We start from the raw sequence: 23593 nt of genomic DNA, 5'->3' as shown, positions 1-23593 counted from the left end.
TTGGGGTTCCTTTGCCAGGATTGTACATCATGCACACCATACAATTCTTCACCAGACGTTCAGCACATTTCGTGATACCATCATTCTTCCATACAGGAGACAGCAACTTACAAATACCTTTCGCGCTAATATGTGCTAACCCATGCGCCATTGTCACAACAGCCAGCACATACGCATCCGGTAACATCCATCTTTTCTGATCAGACAAATCAATCCAACAACCATTCGCATCCAACTTTCCCGTACTTTCTTTCCACTTCGTCTTTTCAGTGTCGGTGGCCTCATTCTGAATTGCTTTCACACTCTCGATAGTGTCCTCACACATACTCGATTCTGTAGGCCACCTAACCGAACTCGTCACATACATTTGAGTGCTAAGGTTCCGGGCAGTCTCCTTAGCAGTCTCATCCGCAAACGCATTACCACGACCAACATCATCCGTCACCTTACGATGCGCACTACATTTAACAATTGCAATTTGCTTAGGCAGCGTCAGTGCATCCAAAAGATCATTCACAAGCTGGCCATGCTGAATCTTCGTACCATGCGACGTCAAGAAACCTCTCTCTCTCCACAATCGTCCAAAACTATGTGCGACGCCAAATGCATATTGGCTGTCGGTAAACACATTCACACGTTTCCCTTTCGCTAACACACACGCTCTAGTAAGAGCAATCAGCTCTGCAGCTTGGGCAGAATTCTGATTTAATCTTGCAGTCTCAACAACAGTATTCAACGTTACAACAGCATAAGCAGTAGTCACATCGCCATTCGGCAACTTAAAGCATGACCCATCCACATACAATGTACCATCCGGATCTTCCAATGGGGTGTTTTTAAGATCCACTCGACCTTTTGTTTCTTCTTCTGTCCTCAAGTAGCAATCATGTTCTGCTACTACATCTGACTCTGTGCTAATTGGTAACAAAGTTGCCGGGTTCAGAACATTACAACGTTTTATTTGAATGTGGCTTGCCAACAGCGTCAACTCGTACCCAGACAACCTTGCACTCGTCAAGTGCTGAGTTTTCGTCCGATTCAAAAGAGTATCGACTGCATGCGGAACCATCACCGTAAGCATATTATCCATGACCAATCCTGCTGATTGTCGGATGGAGACCGCGGCTGCCGCTGTTGCTCGTAAACAACTCGGCAATGCTCTAGCTACCGGGTCCACAGTCGAGGAAAAATATGCACATGGACGTTGCTTACCACCAAAAGGTTGCGTTAAGACACTCAAAGCACAACCTTCTCTCTCGTGAACATATAATGTAAACGGCTTGCTGTAGTCGGGAGTACCCAACACAGGAGCCGAACATAATGAATCACGCAGTTCAGAAAAACTTTTCTGACATTCTTCCGTCCATGGTAAAGGAGTCGAAACATCCTTGCACGTAAGAGCCACTAATGGTTTCGCTAGCAATGAAAAATTAGGAATCCATTGCCTGCAGTACGACGTGATACCTAGAAAGGCACGCACATCTCTTTGGGTTGTTGGCACAGCCATGCGTGCAATTGCTGCAATTCTCTCTGGGGTCAACCTCCTTCCCTCCTTTGACAATAAGTGACCTAGATAGGTTACTTCTTGACAACAATATTGGAGTTTAGAAGGGGACACCTTATGATTCAGCTCACAGAGATGTTGCAGCAACGACACCGTAGCAATTTTGCAAATGTCCTGAGTATCAGCAGCCACCAATAAGTCGTCGACATATTGGATTAAGGCCGCACCAGCCGGCAACCTAAACGCATCCAGTTGGCCCTTCAAGGCTTGACTGTAAATCGATGGACTTTCACAGTAGCCCTGAGGAGCGCGTTTGAACCGGAAGCTGCGTCCACCAAGAGAGAAACCGAAAAGGTCTCTGCTCTCCTCGGCGATCGGGATGCTGAAAAACGCATTTTTCAAGTCAATCACCGAAAACCACGATGCAGAAGCTGGAATCAGAGTCAGTAGCGCAGTGATGTCAGGCACAACAGGGAATTGAGGAACCACAATTTTATTCACCTCCCGTAAATCGATAACAAAGCGATAAACAGGCGGTTTAGAAGGATCAGTACGTTTTAGAATGGGCAGTACAGGGCTGTTGCACACGTTTCCCCGAGTCTCTTCAATAACATCTTTCTCGATCAAATCATAGATGATCGCTAACAGTGCTCGTTCACCATCAAGGGAGATACGATATTGGGGAATACGTGGCAATCGCACATTAGATTTCAACTGTACAACATATGGTGAGATATCAAGTAGGCCCACATCGTTGGGACCCGTTGCCCACAAAGACGCAGGAAGAGAACTCAATTCCGGTGGGAGCTTATCGAGGGACAAGTACATGGGAGAGACAACCCTCTCTCCCAACGTAAGCTTCACACCCGCAGGAGAACAATACAAAGTCGCATACAAACGTTTAAGCAAATCCAGGCCCAAAAGATTTTCGCCACAACCCGTGGTTAGAATCAACGGAGCTTCTAGCTCACGTGGCCCAATTTTAAGGGGCAAAGGGCACGAAACTGGATTGCGAACAGGGGCGCCAGAGAATCCAACGGAAACATTTGTTAAGCCAGACAAAGGTGCGCCAGGGAGTTTCGAATGCTTAATGGAACTTTTCGCTGCACCAGTGTCCAACAGAAAAGGCTCAACGACGCCCGATGTAGCAACTGCGACGTAAGGCCCTCTCTGATCAACCGGAACTGATACCACTCCCTCTCCTTGTCTATGGCTGTCCTAGTAATTACTGTCGTCAGTTCCCTGATCGACGTAATAATCGTCTACATTGTACTGTGCAGATCGTCCTTGCGACGATCCACGTTGATCAAAACAATTATCGGAATTTGATGAATTATCTGAGCGATCATTCTGAGCTCCACGACCTCTACCACGTGGTGCCTGCTGCGAACCACCACGACCTCCTCTCGATGAGTTACCACTATTACGTTCATTTAGAACAGGACAATTGAATTTAATGTGACCCTCTTGTCTACAATAAGCACATTGATTGTACCCTAATGAGGATCTTTGGGAAGAGGACTCATTACGAGTTTGGGATCGGTTCGATTGCGGCTGTGATCTATTTTGTTGCGGATTATTCTGATTCGAACGTGGAGGATACGCTTGCTGAAGCAGCACTTTAGTTTTTAGCTCTTTCGTCTTTTTATCAGCGCGGTCATTCTCTTCTTTCTCTCTGTTCTCATAATATTGTGCCGTAGCCAATATCTGAGCCGAAGTAGAAACAGCCCATGCACTTTCTGAATTCCTCAATTTATTGCTCAAATCGGGCAGCAAGTTCGAAACAAATTTATCCACGAACAACCTTTGACCACCCTCAGTGCTCATATCCTGGCCACTATGGTCGATGAATGCCTCCTCGAACCTCGTAAAGAAGTCGGAAACACTCTCGTCCTTCTTTTGCTTACAAGCCGACAATTTATCCCAATTTACTCTCATAGCCGGCATAAGAGTTTTCATTAATGTTATTATTCTTTGAGGAAGATCAGTAATCAGCTGGTCGGGCTTAGCACCACCAACTTGTCCGGCATCTGCTGCTACAATGGCAGTCCAAGCACCACCTAATTCATTCGGATGGTTTTCATGGCGAATCTTAGCCCATACCGGCTGCGGTACGACATTGCCAAACAACATGTCGATATCGGCAAGATTCATTATCGTAGCATCTACGAGCTGCGATAATTCTTTGTAATACCCTGCAGGATTTTTGCGAGGGTCAGGCAAAGATTGCTTCACCTGTAACACCTCTGATCGCTTCCACGGGAGATGTATCCATACTCTCTGGAAGAATGGCAAGATCGGAGGAGCAGCTGCGGGGTTACCTGGCATCCAAACTGGCGGAACTTCCCGCATAGGATACTGACCAGACTCATCTGGCTGTCTTTCGACATCCTCAACAAACAAGGCTTGAGGTATGGGCGTGGGACGAAAAGATAGCAATCGTTCAACGGCACGTCGAACGTTGGTATCCACTATCAGTCCAGTCGAAAACTGAAGCTGTAAATCAGACAACGCGGTCAGCACCTCGTCAGGTGCGTCGGCCGATATCTGATCACGAAGGACCTTGCACATTTCCTCGAACACAAATCTCTGGGTTGGTATATTGAACTGACAAAATGTGTCGAGTACAACACGTGGTGGATTTCTAAGGGGGTGCGTCATCCAACCCATCGCCATATTATATAGTGAAGCACGTTCCCTATTACCTGGAAGCTGACTACGTCTCTGAGGACCATCTGAACCAGCGGACCCAAGAACAGGTCCGAGCGAATGAAAGAAGCTAGCCGCAAGAGGAGAATTACGACTACGAGTAGAGGGAGAAGTATAGGACACAGGACTAACAAGTGAAGGGGTAGAGACAGAAACAACAGCAGGGGTTAACAGAGCAGGAGCAGTAGCGTGAGCAGGAGTATGTGGAAGCGGAGGAGCAGTAGGAATAGCAACAGACGAAGGAGCAGGAACAGTCGGAAGGACGGGTGCAGGTTGAGGAACAGGCAAAGGAAGAATAGGTGCAGGAACAGGTACAGGGGGAATCACAGGGGCTGTGGTACCCTGTACATACGGAGGTGGCGATTTCATAAGATAGGACATCAAGGGATCCTCAACTGCCTCATCCTTCTTTTCCGACTCCGTAGGCAAAGCAGGATAGCATTTATCTATAGTCATACGCTGTAATCTGTCAAACACTTCCTTATCCCTAACCTCCTTATCATGCTGAAACTGCTCTGCTTTCTTTACAATGGTACCAGCACTATCTCTCTGATTTCGTTTAGTCTGTCTGATTTCTTTCTGTCGGGCTTCTTTACGCCACAACCGAAAGGCATCAAACATGGCCGGCCTTGACTTCTTCGCGAACAATTTAACTTCTAGATTATCTAAGATCGGGGCCTCGAAGCTACCATGTGGTGGCCAGCGAAGGTCACCATCTTTCTTCGTATATTTGATCCAATATTCATTAAAAGTAATCGGGCCTAGCCCATGTTTGCTATACAGTTCATACGTGGGAGTTCCAACCGGAGGTATCGGACACGAGTCCTCCAGTCGGGAATCCGTACCACAAGGTCTGAAACAACTAAACAAAGTACTGCGACCAGGCATCTTGCACACTAGCCGAGTTTCACAAACTTCAAGGGTTACGGGATTTACCAAGTCCCAGCAAAGAACAAAACCCTCGGTTTTTGGCGGCTGCAGTCGTCAAACAACACAAAAAAGTACGCTAGCAAAGTGTCACCGACAAAAACACTCACACAGCATTAACAACAAAAACACTCGCTAAAGTGTCAACAACCAAGAACTCTGGGAGCGACCCACAAGTACTTAACTCAAAGACCGATGGCGTCTCCAGGAAGGCCCGTCAATCGTCTCGCTATACCAAGGTCTACGCCAGGCGCCAAAACAGGTCTACAGTCAGGGCAGCAGTCCGTCGCAGCCGTCAGGAGGCGGGAATCTTCGCGGGAAAAGTCTTCGGGCCACTTGTTTCGACAACGGGATCGATGAAGCGGAGTGCACCTTCCCTCGGAGATTTCACACGAAGTTCCTCACGATCGTCGGGCTTGGACCGGTACCACTGATGCAGCCCCACGTTGGGCGCCAACTGAAGGACTGGGTTCTTTAAGACCCAGCGGTGCCAGGGCACAACACCTGAAACCTTCGTGGGTAACCTGCTCCGGCGTACGAATGACAGAGACACGGGACACTTCCTTCGGCGTCAAAGATTCAAGGTTTATTTGCTGCAGGGAACACAGATATCACGACAAGTACAACTCGTGCAACTTGGGGAGACTGCTTCAAATTGGTTCTGTGGATCGCTCCTTTTATACAGTTTTTACCCATAGAACAACATGGTACACAAAAGTTTACAACCCGGTTCCCACCATTATCCCTCAGAGGGGTCGCTTTGGTCACTTTGATACACATAAGGTCCGGAACATAAGTGCGGAAACATTTGGTGGTTCCCAACTGTAAAAACCCATCTTCCCAACATTAGTGCATTCCAATCAGCAGTAAAACAGATCGAAATAGGAACAAGGACAGGTGTAGAGGAAGACGGAGACAGTGGGGAGATCGGAAAGGGTGTAAAAGGGGAGGTATCGGGAAACACGAGATACAGGCATCAAAGGGACGTGCCTAATGAGATGCACGGCTGAGACAATAAACCGGCACGGCGAGATGAGCCTCGAGCGGGGCCATCTGCCTTACAGTATCATCCCCCTCGTCATAAGGACACTTACAAAGGACATGTGTCTTCCGCAAATATCTTGGGAGTCCCAGGGTCGCGAAGCGGACATCGTCCGTTCGCTGGCTACTTGAGGGCAAGAGACAAAATGGATGCCGTATCTAAGATGGAACCCGTGGGTACAGATGAAAAACCCACATAACAAACGAACGGTTTAAGTTAGCACAGCGAAACTGCGCACACTTACTAAACTCGTCATTTGCGGTTCATAGATACCAGACTCGACCATATTCGTGTGGGTCGAAAACACCACTTACAATTGTCACAGAACCTCACCTGCTTCCAGCTGGTGAAATATCCTGGTGGGAAAAGTCAGGAGTGTGGTATTACCACATCTCCAATTACCAACAGGAATTATGGCCCACTTGTGGGGGGGCATTTATTGAGTTTTAAAGCTCAGATACTGGTCAGGGGTCCTTGTTCTGAGTCACCAGTGTTCGCCAAGGATCCTTAGTGGACCAAGTGTTTTTGCACCCAAAATTACAAGGCACAAGAACATTAGAGCCAATGTTACCAGGTTCAGATCTGCATCCTGTATATTGACCTGTGTGTCCAAGGCAAACAGTGAGCCCAGGCACAACCCTGACTTCACCCAACAACCTCACACAGAATAAAAGAGCAGCAGACTCTATGAATGCCCTGCCCCAACACCCTCCAGTACCCCCGTCCCGCTCTACAGATACCTCATTTCTGAGCTTCCTTGCTGGTGACTTGTTTTGACATGCTGTGTCCCTCAGTGTTTCCATTTACTACCCGCTCTGGGTAGGTGGTAAGAGTGAGTGGGTTCAAACTTCCCAGAATGAAGGATAACCATACAGAAGGAGATCAGGTTTGCATGTGTAGTCACCTTTCCGAGAGCTTACATTTGTAATGGCTGGAGCTTAGGTGGGGAGGTAGTATCACATCCCTCTCTAAACTCCAGTCCACCCGTAAGGGGCCCCACACGGTGCTCTGAAGCAAACAAATTGAGAAATTCAGTAGAAGAAAGAGAGAGAGAGAGAGAGAGAAAGAGAGCTCATGAGCTTGTTTGTGTGTGTATGTGTCTGTTAGGTTTACGCTTTATTACGCCAGAGCCAAACAACATTCCCTCGCTAATAATCCTACAAATTACTAATTAATTACAGGTTAAATGCGCTCCCGTCTCCCAGGGTTTTTAAATCTCATGTTTAAATGTCTCTCTACCGATAACACAAGATTTTCAAGGCTTACAAGTCACACGGTTAGTTGTCTATGACCTCATTACAATTTCAGGAAATTTGTTCTGCAGTGCTCGCTGAGAAATGAGTCACCCCTTGGTGCTTGTAACAAATTAAAGGGCGATGTGGTACTGGCTATAGAAGCCAGACAGAAAGAGTTGGAAATTTAAGCATTTTGCTTATGACGATGCTGCACAGCATCAACAAAAAGCATTGGCAAAGCGGATAGGTCGTAAAAGTGAGACCTATTGACCTAGCCAGTGCTTGTTTTAGTATCACTGACTTCTCAAGCACTAACAGCGTTTTTGAGGCAGAGGCTATAATTTGTTATTTAGCCTCCCATCTTACTGGTAAGCCTGATGTGAAAATGTATAGTCTCACGCTGACTTAAGTTAAAAAATCTTCTTTATTATAAGTAAGTTGCTTCAATATAGAGACCCCACCCATCAGTGGTCTGACAGCTCCAGCTTCTCAGCTCCAACTCCTTGATTCTTTGAACCAATACGTTCATGTTCTGGAGGGGTCAATGCGCTACCATTCCAAAGTACCTAATACAGCATACAACACCCCATTCTATTCACCCATGCTGGACTCACAATTTCATTCCGAAAGCTCTTCTTGTACAACAGAAAAGGCATTACTCCTGCAGGGGAGTGAGGAGTCAACCTGTAGATGTACACTTTCCTTTTGCGTTCTTCAGAAAATTGGCACTGCATGTTGTATGCAATCCATGACAACTTTATTACAGCGCTTAATCATACCATTGGACTCTGGGTGATGTAATGATGGGTTTTTTGTGTTCAATGCCCATCTCCTTCAAAAATTCCTCCATCAACTTAGACGTTAACTGAACACTTTTATCTGTCAAAAGTTAAATGGGAAACCCCTGTCTACCAAATAACTTTTCCCACTATAGTATAGCATCACATGTTTCCACTGAGTTTACTATCTTCAATTCAGCCCACCTGGAAAACATATCCATCATGTGATTATAAACTTCTCGCTACCCGACACACTAATTGGACCTACAATGTCAAGAACTACATCAATCGAAGGACCAGGTACCATTTCTCTGAACAATATGGGTTGTGTTCTGCTTTAAAATAAATCTTGTCACTCTTTCCACATTCAACTCAGTAATGCACAACTCTTTCAATGAAAAGGTCCTTTCTCGGCCACCAGTATATCTCCTTCACTTTTTCTTTGGTCTTAGATATACCAGGGTGGCTCTTGTGAGCACTACTAATCAGTCTCATCCTTACTTTCCCCTCTCATCACTAAACCAGCTTTCACTGAAAGTTCCTCTCTTACTAGCTAAAACCCTTTTAAGTCACTACCCACCGTATCTTTTTCTGACCAACCTTCCTTTATCCTACATATTACTTCTTGTAACTGTGTATCACTCTCTTGTCCATGTCTCTATTCACCTTCTTGAATAATGCCACCCAGTAATATACATACCTTCACACTTTCGTCACCAAACTCATCCTCCAATTCAAGACTTTCCTTACCACTTTTCCCATCCGCACACAATCTAGAACAACAGTCACTAATGATATTCATCACACCAGGCACATATGAAACAACAAACTCAAACTCTTGCAACGCTACCACCCATCTTCAAATCCTACTGAAAACAGCTTCAATTTCTTGTTTGCAAAAAACCTCCTTCAAAGATTTATGATCAGTTTGTACCTCAAAAGAGCTACCCCACAAGTACCTCTTCAGTCTCCTTACCTCAATAGATGGCTAACGTTTTTTTTTCTATGACTTAATAGTTGATTTTGGCTCCACGCCATGCTCTAGACATCAATAAAATTGTGTTCACTGTCCCAGCAGAAACCTGCTCTAACATTGCCCTCCTAGAACTTTTGCACTGGCAGAAGTCCTCAAGATGGTCTTTGCAGCTGGCTTGAAAGTACTCAAGCTTGCCCCCTTGCATAACTTAATCGTCACATCTCCAATTTCCTTCTCACACTCTTTTGACCATTTAAATTCCACCCCCTTTTTCAGAAATTATCTCATACTACTACATCCTTTATCAAAAACTTGGGATAAAATTACAATTCTGCAGTTCCTATGAATTTCAGCTGTTCATCTTTAGTAGTGGGACTTAGCATTTCATTTATAGAATTAACTAAATCCTCCTTGGGACGAATTCTACCTGCTGTAATCAACTGACCAAGATATTCTAACTCTGTCACACTAAATATATACATCTCATGCTTTAGTGTAAGCCCACTCTCACTCAGTCTCTTCAGCACCTCACACACTCTAAAATCATGCTCCTCCCGAGTCCTTCCATGCAGTAACACATTATTCTTGTTATCTCTCCACACCATCAACTCCTTCCAACACATAAACCATTGCCTTTTGGAAAACTGCAGATGCAGAAATAAATTCAAATGACATTCGTACATATTTGTATGTTCCAAAAGGCATAATGAAAGAGGTTAATTCTTGTGATTGGGGATGCAATTATATCTGTTGGTACACCGAGGTTAGATCTAAAAAGGAGCAAAAAGTATGCATAGCCTTTCCGTGATACTTGCTAAAGGATAGCGATCCACCACATCACAGCCGTTGTTTAACTTCCTCAAGTCCATGCATAGTCTTCTGTCCCGATTTGCCTTCTGAGCCAATACTACTGGCTACACCCATTCAGATGCTTTAACTTCTTGAATCACTCCACATTATTGTAGCTTCTCCAACTCCCTTTTAATGGCATATTTAATAATTATAGGTACAACTCTCCCCTTACCCACGTTTGGCATCACACCAAACCTATGTTTTATGCGATGAACATAATTCTTCAGGTGTCCTAATTCTTTGCGGAAACCTTCAGGGAACTGCTTTTCAAAATCCATTATTTTTGTTACATTGCTAACTTTTGATACCATCACTTCTTTCTTAGCAACCCAACCATCTTTTGACCTCACTGATGGCATTTCATTGGGATCAAGAAACATTGATAACTCTATTTGATGAAACCAGCTGGTTAAGACACATATATCTTACCTGGAACCATTCTGTCATGTAATGCAACAGTTCCCCAAAAGTAGTCAATCAAGTTGATTGGCTGACCTCCATAACCTTTGGGTTTAATGTCAGGTTTCATAAACTTCCCTGGTTCCATCAAACTTTCCACAAACAACCTTCCTGGGATTTAATGTTATTTTTGCACCATAATCAGATAACATTCTTATTGGGGAACAAATAATCTGCACCACTTCAAATGGCCCATCACCCTCTCACAGTGGTGGCTGGTGACATTTGGAATTGGTGGGGCGTAAAAGTTAGGAATACGTTTTAAGTAGCAAGCAACCACTACATTTTCGTTTTCTTTCGCCTTGTCATCATTTTAAAAACTTTGCACTCCCTTGATAGGGGGTGCCATCGCACCTATTGGCATAAAATCACAATTACAATTGAAATATGTGACCACGGTCCTGTGCGCTCTGCAGAGAGGCCAATGATTGGATGTCCATGTATTCTGAACACATTTTTGACCCACTGACAAACCCTGTGGGAAACTCTCAGTGCCTTCAACCACTGGCCCAGAGCTCTCAATTGTGTAAACAAGAGGTGCCATTCAGTTCAAAGTATGCACTGTGCAAGCATAATGTGCTACATGAAAGAGTACAGAAACAAATTCCTGGAAGTAGCTAACATCATTTATATATTATTCTGCATATTGAATTGGCACCCATGCAAAACTGATAGCCTACCCAATCGACAAAGTTATTTAGAGACTGCTGATGCCAAAGTCAAGCTGTGGTCCAAAGTCACCCTCAGAGGCTCATGAAGATCGACATGGCCAAGTGAAGATGAATGCAAAATAATAAACTTGCCTGTCAGCCTATCACTCCAAAATCACGGTGCAAAATAATAAACTTGCCTGTCAGCCTATCACTTCAAAATCACGGTGCAAAATAATAAACTTGCCTGTCAGCCTATCACTCCAAAATCACGGTGCAAAATAATAAACTTGCCGGTGCAGCACCTGTGACTAAGTATGTGGGCTCTCAGTCGCGGCTCCCGAGGACGGGGGGTGGGGGAGTGGTCTCAGGGCATGGCTATTCTACGCCCGCAGAACGCCCAGAAGGGCTCATAAAGGGCATGCACAAACAGGTCAAAACACAAGTACGCATGAGTGGGCACGATGCAAAAATTCGCCCTCCGTCTCCACTCATGCTCACTTGTGTTGTGCTGCTGCCTGCTGCCCCCACTGTCTGACAACCATGTCAGTCAACATGACGCCAGACCGGGTGGGCGGTCCGACGTCATGCTGACTGACATGATTGTCAGGTCTCCCTCGGGTCTTTGAACTTAAGTAAACTGAATCAGTTTACTTAAGTTGAAAGAGGCCGAGGGAGCTGCACGGGCGGGGGGGGGGGCCTCGCCCCCACGCCCCAATGCCCCAATGGACTCACCGCGCTTGCCCTCTCGATTTTCTAATTGCAAAACAATTTTTTCACGTCCAGTATCAGAATCTTACAATACTTCTCTCACCTTTTTTGTATTTTTACAGATCTCCAGCAAGATGTAAATGTCCTTTCCTCCTGCTTGTCATGCATGTGGATTTCCTTCCAGGACACTCTTTAAAATGTGCCACATGTCCCATATTTCCACACCTAAAGCACTTCATTTGAGATTTCTTCATCACTCTTCCATCTTGTTTACTAGTAGCAACTGGAGAACTTTTACATTTTACCACATGTACTGTCTCTTTCCTTTCATCACTAGACTTCTGATTACGAATAATCTCCACACATGATTGTGAATGTTTACATGACTGCGCTGTGGTTATTACTTCGTTAAGTGTGGGATTGACTTTTAATCACAAAGCCTCCCTTGCTTTGTCCAACACGTATCCCAACATAAATTGGTCGTTCAACACCTTATCAACTGTTGCACCAGAGTTGCATGTGGAAACAAGTTTCCTTAATGCTGTAATATAGCAATTCATCGATTCACACACAGGCTGCATTCCTCTTCCGAAATACTAACCCTATAAAATGGTGCTTACCTTCAGTAAATAGTGTAAATCAAGTTTCTTAAGACAAATTTCATATTCATTGAGCCCATTAGCATCCCCCAAAGACAACTCAGGTAAATGCTCAAATACTTCTTGCCCCTCCAAACCCAGACAATGCATAAGTAAACATTTTTCTCTCTGCACATAAAGAGTTACCACCCACTCTGGCATAGTGAACGAGTTCACCCTTAGAGAACGGAAAAAAGGCAGGTGCAGTAACGTTTTGCATATTGACTTAAATACAGAAATACTAGAAGAAACTACCAGAAACCAATAACACTCCTTTCTATTGTTCACACAAAGGATCACTTGGGTGCATGTCATAAAGATGGTATGTGTGTGTATCACAGGCCGTAACATGCAATTTAATTGTTCACTTCTTATTTTTCTGATTGTGTGTGTGCATATCACATATTGTAACATGAGGTTTTGGTAAAGATCACTTGTTTGTCTATCACAGATTGCAACACGCAGCTTTGTTAAGTCTCTGTAAACTCTTTTCTTTTGCCAGTAGTAGTGCCTATCAAAGACTGTAACAAGAGCTGTGCATGTTGATGTCAAATTGCATACTAATTTTCAGTGGTGAACGGTAATATTAGGAGGGAGGGGGCACATTAGCAGCCCGTGGAAGGAGTTTCGTGGGGCGGAAAGGCGAGGAGTGGGAGGGGCAGGGTGGGGGGTAGTAAACACCGGAATATGGATGATTGGAGGTATGAAACAATTAAATAAGCAAAATGAATTTCGAAGCGCGGGCTGCATCGCATTTTGCAATGAAGGGCGCGCAACGAAATTAGTTTTATTTATTTAATTGTTTACTTATCTCTGATCATCCATATTCTGGTGTTTACTACCCCCACCCTACCCCTCCCTCACCCCCTCCCCGCCTTTCTGCCCCATGGAACTTCCTCCATGGGCCGCTACTGGGGGGGCGGACAAGACACACACACACCGATACACACTCACAGCCATGCATTCATTCACACACACACACACACATCCATTCACAACATTCATTACCAAATATTTATACATACATACATGCTCGCACGCACCAAACATTAACTTTAAAAAAATTAATTTCAGTCTAACCTGCAGCTCTGCCTAGGAGGTCCCAGGAGGCTTGGAAGAGCTGCCTTCCCTCATTGGCTGACCTAAGGTGGGATGGCATCGGTGAGACTACTGATTAAAAAGGAAGATTTAGGCCTGGAAATAGCTTTGTTTTGTTATAAATGCCAGTTTAAAACCACTCACATGCTGCAGTGGCAGACCTGAGACATGTTTAAAGGGCTACTTGAGAGGGTGGCACAATCTGTGCTGCAGGGCCATACGTAACTTTAATTTGCAGGCCCTGGGCTCAGGTAGTGCCATTTTACTAGGGCCTTACAAGTAAATTAAATATGCTAATTGGGTTTAAGCCAATTCTACCAGGTTATAAGGAGAGAGCACAAGTACTTTAGCACTTTTTAGCAGTGGTAAAGCCAGCAAAAAGAGTCAGCAAAACTGGAGGTTGAGGGCAAAAAAGGTCTAACAATGTGATATTATTGAATGCCAATATTACAGACAACAATAAAGTGTTGTTTGGATGTGATTTATGAAAGGGAATCTCAGGACTTCTGGGGTGAGTTTGCATATTATTCAAATGTATTTCTAAGGCTCCAGAAACATCTTTAAAAAACTTTTAAAGGAAGAGGTGCTTTGTGCGAAGTTTGGGAGAGAGTTTCCCCCGTGTTTTTTCTGCCTCCGCATACTTGTATTGAGAGCGGCAGTTTCAGGGATTGAGGCACCTCTGGGACTTTGATACAAATGTCATTCACTGAAACCATCCATAGGCTGTGATCTTTAATCGCCTCACGACCTGTGTTCATTCGAACATAGCCTCAGCAGGAGCCTGGAACAACGAGTGTTCTAGATTTGTCAGTAAAGATACAGACCCAGCATTATTCAAAGCCTTTTTTAGCGACCTCGCGCCTCATTACAGACTTCTATGAATGGACACTGACCATTGTATAGAGGCGGCCGCTGCCATTCCTAACACGCCTATGAGTGAAGGCAGGTGGTCATGCAGCGCTATGGATTGAACAAACCGTCATTATGCTTTAGAAAGACACACAACTTGATATGATGAAACCCAGCATTCCCAAAGTGCGGCCCTTGTTTGGGTGATGGCCTCTCGGCACCTCAAATCTCTCTATAATGGCCAAAGGGAATTCAAGTCATTGAAGGGTTTGTCTGAACAGCCTTGCTGCCCCGCCGCCACTCCACCAGGAGTCAAAATGTTTCTGAATCTATTCCTCACCTCAGAAGAAGAAAGTCCCTTAGGAGACTCAAATACAAAGTGTCTTTAGAGAGGTTTATGACAGATGAGAGCAAGGCCCTGCTGAGAAGGCTGCCCTCTGTACAGCTCCAGAGAGGGAGCTGCGAATGTTTAAGTTAGTCCTACTAAACAGTTTAGTGTTTAGGTTGCCTGTGTATCTCAAAGTCATCAAGATATCCCACTGTACACAGACCGATCAGCTGATGTTTGTCTTGGAGGGGAGATGGAAATCAGTTTTTCATGGGATCAGTGTCTCCCAGGACTGCCTGGTGTGTATACAAGCGTGGGTGCAGACTACCTGCCAGGACCTCAATAGCCAAAGATTCAGATGAGTGCAGGTGGAGCCAGACATCAAGACGCAACATTTCCCGTGGCTAGCTCACGTGGGGTGTGGTTAGCACCCACTGATGAAGAAAAGAAAGTAGCGTTCATCATGATCCACTGTCTATCCTGTGCAACTCAGATTAAGCAGGCAGTCCAAGCATGAAATTTCATCTCCACCAGTGGATGGACCCTGCCCCTAAAAAAGGATGTGCACCTGCTTGTGTGTATGCCCCTCTCTAACGTGCTAATCCAGAACACCTCATGCTTAGGAGTAGCTTATTGTGTGTCCATTCTCGAGAACAGGACTGAGAGGCAGTATTATGTAACGAAAAGCCATCAAAGCTCTCTGTGGTGCATAAAATGACCCTGCAGTTACGGATTTAACAGGGCTCTATCCTGAACTCCGTTGTTAGAGTCTCAATCAGGCTACATGCAAGTAACAATACAGGGGCGGTAAGCGCTCTGGATCAGTTCCGGGTGGCCTGCAGTCTGATACAAGCACCAGCTAGCATTATTAACCCTGTGTACTTGTCCCCCCCCATCTACTATGTCCAGGCTTAAGTGGCAATTGTAATTCTGCAAGCATTGTGTCACTTAGGTCCTGGGTACTGGGCTATCCATAGTTTTCGTCGTCCCTTGTGTGTCTTATGCCTATCCTGATCACATCCTTTTGCTCCTGCTGAGGATTGGCTGAGCAACTGAATCTCTCACTGCAAGTCCATTTAGGAAACCTGCACATTATTCTGTACAACTGCACACCAAAGGTATATTTCACTGGTGATTGGCTCATCAGGGGACACCTTACATACCCTGTTTACATTTCTGTCGTTATTTGCAAGAAATACACATGGAATACAATATTCAGCTACTTTAGATACCACGACTTAGGCTCCCTGTTTACATCAGTGTACAAAAGTGTCAAGTGTCTGCCGTTATGACTCATGCTCATCCACACACCTGATGAATATCCCTTGGCCAGCCTTCTACATCGCTGGACATAATTGTGTTCTAAAAATGAAATTTCAGGGTTGAATTCCACTTTGCGGTAAACTGCATAAGGAGAAGTGGCAATTGTAATCCAAATCAGCCAACCAAGTGGTGATGCTGAAGGTATCTGGCTCAGGTTTGTAAAAGGTCTTTGACCTGAGTTAAGGTGTCATATGCAACATTGTAGCAGTCACTGATTCTGAGAAATGGACACGTAAGAGTCCCCACAAACCAAAAATGACATTTATTGAGCAGTGTAAGACCCAGTGGTTTCGGGCAGGCTGAGGCGCATCACCGCCAGTCAGACCCCACTGTTTCAAATACAATGAGTATGATACACTTTCCGATAGCCTTTGCTCACTCTCTGGTAGCTCGGCACCGAGCAGTCTGACTTATCCTCAGGGCTCAAGTGTAAAGTGTTGGCACTGCACCCCCCCACCCCCCTCTTCAACACACTGCGTTTACCACAAAAAGACTCCATACCATATATATAAAAACACTTGTCTTTATATTACTCACACACACTAAAATCAAAACGAGATTCACATTGTATATACACTCGACAGCTATACCCAATTGTCAGACATCTCTAATTAAATCAAAACAAACCACACAGCGTATATACTCTTCACAGTTGTATACAATTTTCAGACTTTCCCATTGAAGAAAGATCAGTCAGTAGTCTCTAACTGCGCCTCTTGACCTAGACCCTCGGTCTTACAATTCCACCAGCCAACGATACACATTGCCTTTGCTGCTGCCGTATTGACCAGACAGTTGGAACCATCGAACATGGAAAGAAACAGTTACTTAGTTTAATCCATTTGGATTAGAACTGCAGGTGCCTGATGGCACCAGTACGAGGTTGGGATCACTATCACCAACCCCCTGTAGACAAAAGGTTGTGAACCAGGAAGCTGGTGTGCTCCACAACTAGAGAAATGTTTTCCCTTCAAGCAAAGATGTGACCATCCATAGACCCCCAGCAGTCAGCTGCAGATGCCCACAAGGCACACAAGACCCTTTGAGTTTCATCTCAATGTTTTCCAAAGCAAAGCACCCTGTGGTTTGGTTCCAGGGAGAGGGAGCCAACAACCTTAGACAGAGGCCGCAATGTCAGGCACTATCATCCTCCCAATCTGGAGGCAGAATACAGTCTCAGCTCCCGTCTCAAGTTCCCAGAACACCCCGCGGGCACCACACGCTCTGAAGCACAAGCAAACCCAGGTCCACTTGGCTGCAAGCATGGGTCCCTCGGACTCTGCAAGCTTTCCCCACACTCCTAAAAGTCCTCACGTTCTGGCACCTTAGGTAGCTGCTGATCTTTGTGCACACACACCTCTTGCACAGCAATTACTTCCACCTTTCTCCGGTGCACCAGGTGTGGTACTTAAAATCTTGTGGAGACGGTGAGATCATTTGTGTCCCTGGGATCGCATAGATAGGAGGCCAGCTCACTGGCCCTTGGAGAGTACTCAGAGACCCAGGCCGGAACAGCTGGCACTAGCTGCAGGGCAGCATCATCCAGGCACAATCCACCAAGTGATAGTCCCCTTCTTGGAGCACGACAAGCTTCAAGTCACCACAAGTCTGCGGATAGTCCAGTTGCTGTCCCTCCTGCCATAATGACCATGGCCTTTGAAGATACGATCAGTTCAAAAGACCACCTTTGAAATGTACAGGCCCTCTCTAAATTCTGTTCTGTCTGTCACCATACCTCAAGAGGTTTGATCACAATCTTTAGTGGGGCCAAGACCCTGCCCCTTGGAATGCAGGTGCCAATTCCACCCCCACATAACTGTCCTATAAAGGCCCTTCTGAGTCAGAGGTCGGCAGTTTCCCGGGAAGCACTAGTGTATGGCCCTCTATCAGAAATTGACAGATGTGGCTATCCCCTTAGCACCCAAGTGTGAATTAGGAGATAGGCCGCCAGGCACACAGAGCCACCACATCGAAATGCCCACTTTCCCAAAGTGACATTTCCATCACCGTAATGTCGAACCCACTCCCTGTACCTGAAAGGATTCCCCATTATGAACTCATCGATACCAAGCACCATACTGTTACTAGTCTGTCCATAAGAAATAATGCTAGACCGCCTTTCTCTACATCCCCTCATGCTAATCCAAAGTGAGAGGTATGCTCTGTCATACTGAACACACCACCCGGTGCCATTCACTACCTTGCACCTTGCACACCTGCCTGACCTCTTCCCAACACTGCACCCTATCATCAGGGAGCACTCTGATGTAGCAGGAGACATGCAGAACGTTGGCACATCGCTTTGCAACCACCAAGTCTCATAACATTAATCTGTGCACACAGGGCAAACCTGTGGCACAGTCAATGAGCTTCCTTCGCGGATGGCACCACCAGCATGGCAGGCCCACGGAGGCGCATTCAAGCTACATGCCCCTGCCATAGGTCTTCCCCCATGACAAGGGACTTACAGCTAACTCGAATCAGCCGTCACATATATACCGCTCAACAGTATGTTAATAATAAGCACAACGCTTTGACACTGCATGGCAGTGCCAAACACGCTTCATCCCTGAGACTAGCAAAACAGGGTCCAAGCATGAGGTCGGTAGCCAAAAAGGTTAGTGGAGACCACACCAACCAAGGCTCGGTCTAACAAGCAGCCTACAGCACAACACTTGGTGAATGAAATGTAGGCCATTGCAGGAGATAAGGTAAAGCTGAAGCAAGAAAGGTAGTTGTTAAATATCAAAATAACTGCATTAAAGCAAATAGCGTGTGGAAAGTTTGTCATCCAAAAGAGGCCAGGCACACACAGTGGCACAGCCGACGCTGCAACAAGACTACTGGGACGTACCGAGGTATCAGCAGCTTTAAATAACCAGCTCTCTGTGTCCTGCCTTGTGACCAATCCTCAGAGGATTCTTCAGGGGGTCGAGAGGATGCAAATGTGCTGGAAGCTGCAGAACTCTAGCCATTTCTTTTTCAAGCGCTATATTGATGCTGAAAATTCTCAAAGGAAACTATTTATAGAGTGTTGTACTTATTTCAAACAAAGATGCCGCCTTAAAAAGCAACTTGAGGTGTACCTAACAGGGCTGGCCTGAAAAATAATATCAGCCCTGGCAGAAGTGTTCAAACCAGTCCCGACTTCAGGATTATTCAGAATGGCACAAACGTGGCTTTCATAGTTGGCTCATCGCAGCTCCCCTTCTGAAAGCAGTCTCTTAACCTGCAGCCCACTGGGAAAATGTCAGAGCTGCAGAAGGGGAAACCTGGCTCCCATAACTTACTTAGTGTGTGCATAACATGCCCAGCATGACAATTCCTTCTACAAGCTCACACTCTGAGAGGGTAACAAAACTGGGTGGGGAAAGAGATGGAACTCTAGAATCTCTTGAATGCATGTGCTGAATGTGAGTGGTCACTTAGAGGCCAGATACAGTCAGTGCAAAATAAGTTATGTGTGGTGTGCAGGTTTAAAGTTTACCCCTTTGCAACTTCCCATATTTTTAAAACTTAATAAACTGTTCAAAGTGTGAAGTTTGCAAACCTAACAAGCATTTGCAGTGCAATAGGTCTTGCATTTATGAGAGTTTGAGCTATTGGCATTGTAGATGACAATGTCTGTTATTTAGGTGTTATTTTTAAAACGGATAAATAAAAGACATTGTCATTTACAATGCCAATAGCTTGACCTCTCGCAAATGCGAGACATATTGCATTGCAAATGCCTGCTATTAATAAATGTCATAAGCGTTTTGAGAGACCATATCCTGCCTGCAATAGCAGACAGGACAAAGCTATTTAAGAAAATAGTGCTCGGATGCTGTAATTAAGGCCTACCTGAGCAACAAAACACGTAGCAGTGGGTGTCACTATGGGAGGTTACAAAATGAGACAAGGCAGTACTAAGGAGGGACTACTAAGCCTTTTGACCAATGAACAGCTACAGTTTACAGTGGACAATGACAAAAGCCAATGAAAAAAATCTTGGCGGAGAGTGGGCGGAGCTTCAAGTCCTTCTGCAACACAGCATGCTTTGCAGAGCAGCGCATGCGCTGCCCAGGCACGATCTAAAAACGGGGGGAGTCCTTAGAGACCGTGCCAAGGAATGGGAAAGGTTCCTACTGTTGTTGAGTGTATCAAGCAATAGCAGATGCACCACCACCATTCAGCAGAGGTGCATTATTTGTCACTAATTCCAGAAGTCCCACCCTAAAATGGCAATGTTGTGCCTTTAGGGAGGACGATAGCTACACATCTAAGTGCAAGACATCATCAACTGCGGGAGCTCAGCAGCCTAAGCTTTAACTCAGCAAACGTCAGGCTTAGACAGGAAATGCCATTTGTCTTCTCAAACGGGAAAGTTTCACGATTTTGCCCAACTTCTGTGAAGACGTTTTCAGCTTTTCCCCGACTTAATTTTTAGCCACCAAGAAGTAATACAAACAAAGGATTTAGTTGGGTTACAAAAATAGGAGCAGAAAGTTGCTTCAGTTGAGTCTCATCACCAATGCTCCGCGTGACATCAATTTCACTATGTTGATTGGCCACTGTATCCGAAGAATTACAACGAAAATACCACTCCTGAAAATACTGGCACATCAAATAATGTAAGAAACAGGGCAAGTATAAAGATTAGGGTAAGTGTATTAGGTTAGGTTTCATATTAGGGGTAGAGGTGGGATAGGGTAAGTGGTAGGTTGAGGGTTTGGTGTAATGGTGGCATAAGGATAGTGCAATTTTTATGGTTAGTGTTAGGCTTATGACTGGCCCAAGGATGAAGTTTAGTATTCTGCTAACTCTCAAATTTGGCATAGAGGTCGGGTTAAGCACAGAGTTGGAAGTGATTGAAGCCAGTTGGGCATGGGCAGGATGGGTATTAGGCTCATGTCTAGGGCTAGTGTTAGGATACATTTTATGGTATGTTTTATGGTTATGTTTAGGATCAGGATTAGTTTAATGGTAGAGCTAGGTTTATGTGTAGTGATGAGTTGAGGATAGCCTGTATTAGGTCTAGGCTGAACCTATGATTAAGGGGAGGCTAATGGATGGCCTAACAATGAAAATTCGGATTCTTGTAAATTAGGGTTAGACGTGGGATTACGCATATACTAAATGATAGGGGCAGGATTTGGGTTCGGATTATGGCTAGTGTGGTTTTTAAGGTTATATTTGGGTTCATGGTTAGAGTAAGTGCAATTGTTAGGGTTGCGTTTAATGTTAGACTCAGTATACATGTATAGTTGTTGTAGTGGAATCTATGCAGAGTTAATGACATTATATAGTTATCTTGTCGATGTAGTGGTAGGATGATCTAGTGACTATGATGTAGTGGGTAACATTATTTTAAAGGGTAGTTTTAGCATTAGGTTTAATGTTTATGTACATTCATGGATGATCTGGTAGGTTCCTTATAGTGGCTAAAGGCATCACATTGTTACATAGTCAATGTAGTAGAATGTTGTAGTGTCTCTGATGTAGAGATGTATCAAAGTAGCAGACATAAATTAAGTAATGTAGTTGAAGGGCAAGTTCTTCACACAAGAATCTCGAGCCACTTGAGAAGGTGTAAGTTCTTTACTTGACATTAGACCCTTTGGTTACAGCCATAGTGTGATGGGTCCTGTTAGGGCGCCATTCTCCCTCCTCTCCATCAAGTCCCAGGCTTCATCCGACTCATTGAAACCAACTTTCCATGCATCATCACACTCACAGCATCCTCACTCGACAATGCATACATGTTCTACCTAGTCAACCTTGACACAAGTCAGGAAAATAAAGTGGGACAAAATGAAACATGAAGATGCTACATTATTGTGCTGCACATTCGCAACTGAAGGGGAAATTAAACTTAATGCCCTTGGGCTTGAGAAAGTTGCCAGCTCTAGACCTGCAACCATTCCCTTGGACACTACACGCATCACGCTTCTTACTCATAAACGTTTACATGAGGCTGTTTTTTACACTCGGCGCTTGAGAATGTGTTTTTAGGATTTCAGCTTAAGTAATCTGCAAAAATATGACTTGCCTTTTCTAAAATCTGCTCCACAGATGGTCATTTACTTTGGACAAAGTGGTTCTACCCTCTTCCTACCCATCATAAATAGAATCTTTCAAGTGGGTCTGTAATGTTTTCAGGGGACACTTTGGGAAATAGGTTGTCATTTTCTGTTCACTCAGAGGAGGGGTCTTTGTCTAAAAGTACTAAACTGATTTATGCTTTAAGAGTTCCTAATGGGGTCAGTTCCCTCACTGCAGGAAGGCTTGCTGTTTTCATCAAGCTGTAAAGAGCTTGTCCATTCCACTCGTGAATGGCACCTTGAAGCAGTGTGTCCTGGAGTGCTCTCCTTGGCGTTTCTTCTCGTGGTTGTGTCTGTGAAGCCTGTTTCTCTGGTAACAGAGCCAAACCCCGCAGCTTTGCTTGCCTCTTGAAGCCGCTCAAGATCAGTGGTTTCAATTGTGGGAGGGTGCGCAAAATAAAAAATATATACCTTGATGCCGGGTCCCGCGTCTCTGACGTCCTCGAGGAACAGAAAGCACAGCCAGGCCCCACTGACCAATCACAATGCTGCAATGCAGCGTTGTGATTGGTAGGCACACAGGCTCCCCTGGCCAATCACAAAACTGCAGCACATTGTTGTGATTGGTTTTGAGCGTCCTGGTTTGAGGCTCAGCCAGGAAATGGAGGCCTGGTCATTTTCTCCACACAGGCTGTAATGCAGCCTGCATGGAGAACAGGCAAAGTACGCATGACTAGCTGTTTGTTGTGTTTAGCGTTTTCAGCTTGTCAATAAAGCGCCGGGACACTCATTTGAGTAGCCGAGCGCTATAAAAGACACAAAATAACATAACATAACATGACTGGTTTTGGTGGCCCGAGAGGGCTGCAGGAAAAGTACGCATGACTGGTTTCAGTGGCCCGAGAGGGCTGACCAAGCAGTTATTGCACACTTAGAAGTGGGCAAACCACTCCTGCCCTGCTCCGAGAGCAAAGCAGCCCCGCCCACCCGCAAAGCAGCACAAACATAAAATGATAATACCTGAAACATAAAATTATAATAACTAAAAGTTATTATCATTTTATGTTTCTACTTCTCGCACTGCTTGAAAGCAGTGGGTCGACAATCCTCCACCATAGTGGAGGAGTCACCACTGGTATACAGGTGAGACTTGCATGAGCGATGCATCCCAGAAGGAAGGTATGCAAGGTACAGACAAGTTAGAAACCACTGTGGCAAATACCGTAGGACAACAGAAATCTAATGCACATAAAAAGCAGAGAAACCTAATAATGTGGGTTTGCACCAGTAACAAACCCATACTGTATATATATTGCAGGAGGAACCCCTATGTTGAGGCCTACTCATAGGAAGATCATGCTGAGCTCCATGGTTGCTTGTAGGAATCTTGAACACCTATATATTATATAGGAAAAACCACAGTGCCCAGCCCCGCAGTGTGAGGGGCTTCACTGGCATCGCAATTCCCAGCCCTGTTCACCGAATGACTC

At 45.0% G+C, this 23593-nt stretch overlaps 1 protein-coding gene across 1 annotated transcript in view; it reads left to right on the top strand.

Annotated features, from left to right (window-relative positions):
* Window positions 1-23593, top strand: part of SHANK3 (SH3 and multiple ankyrin repeat domains 3) — a 1483929-nt gene that overhangs the window by 613731 nt on the left and 846605 nt on the right. The gene's annotated exons all lie outside the window — the stretch shown is intronic.

Source organism: Lissotriton vulgaris, chromosome 1_1 (genome assembly GCF_964263255.1).
Source record: "Lissotriton vulgaris chromosome 1_1, aLisVul1.2, whole genome shotgun sequence".
Classification (NCBI taxonomy): domain Eukaryota; kingdom Metazoa; phylum Chordata; class Amphibia; order Caudata; family Salamandridae; genus Lissotriton; species Lissotriton vulgaris.
This window is presented reverse-complemented; position numbering and strand designations above follow the sequence as displayed.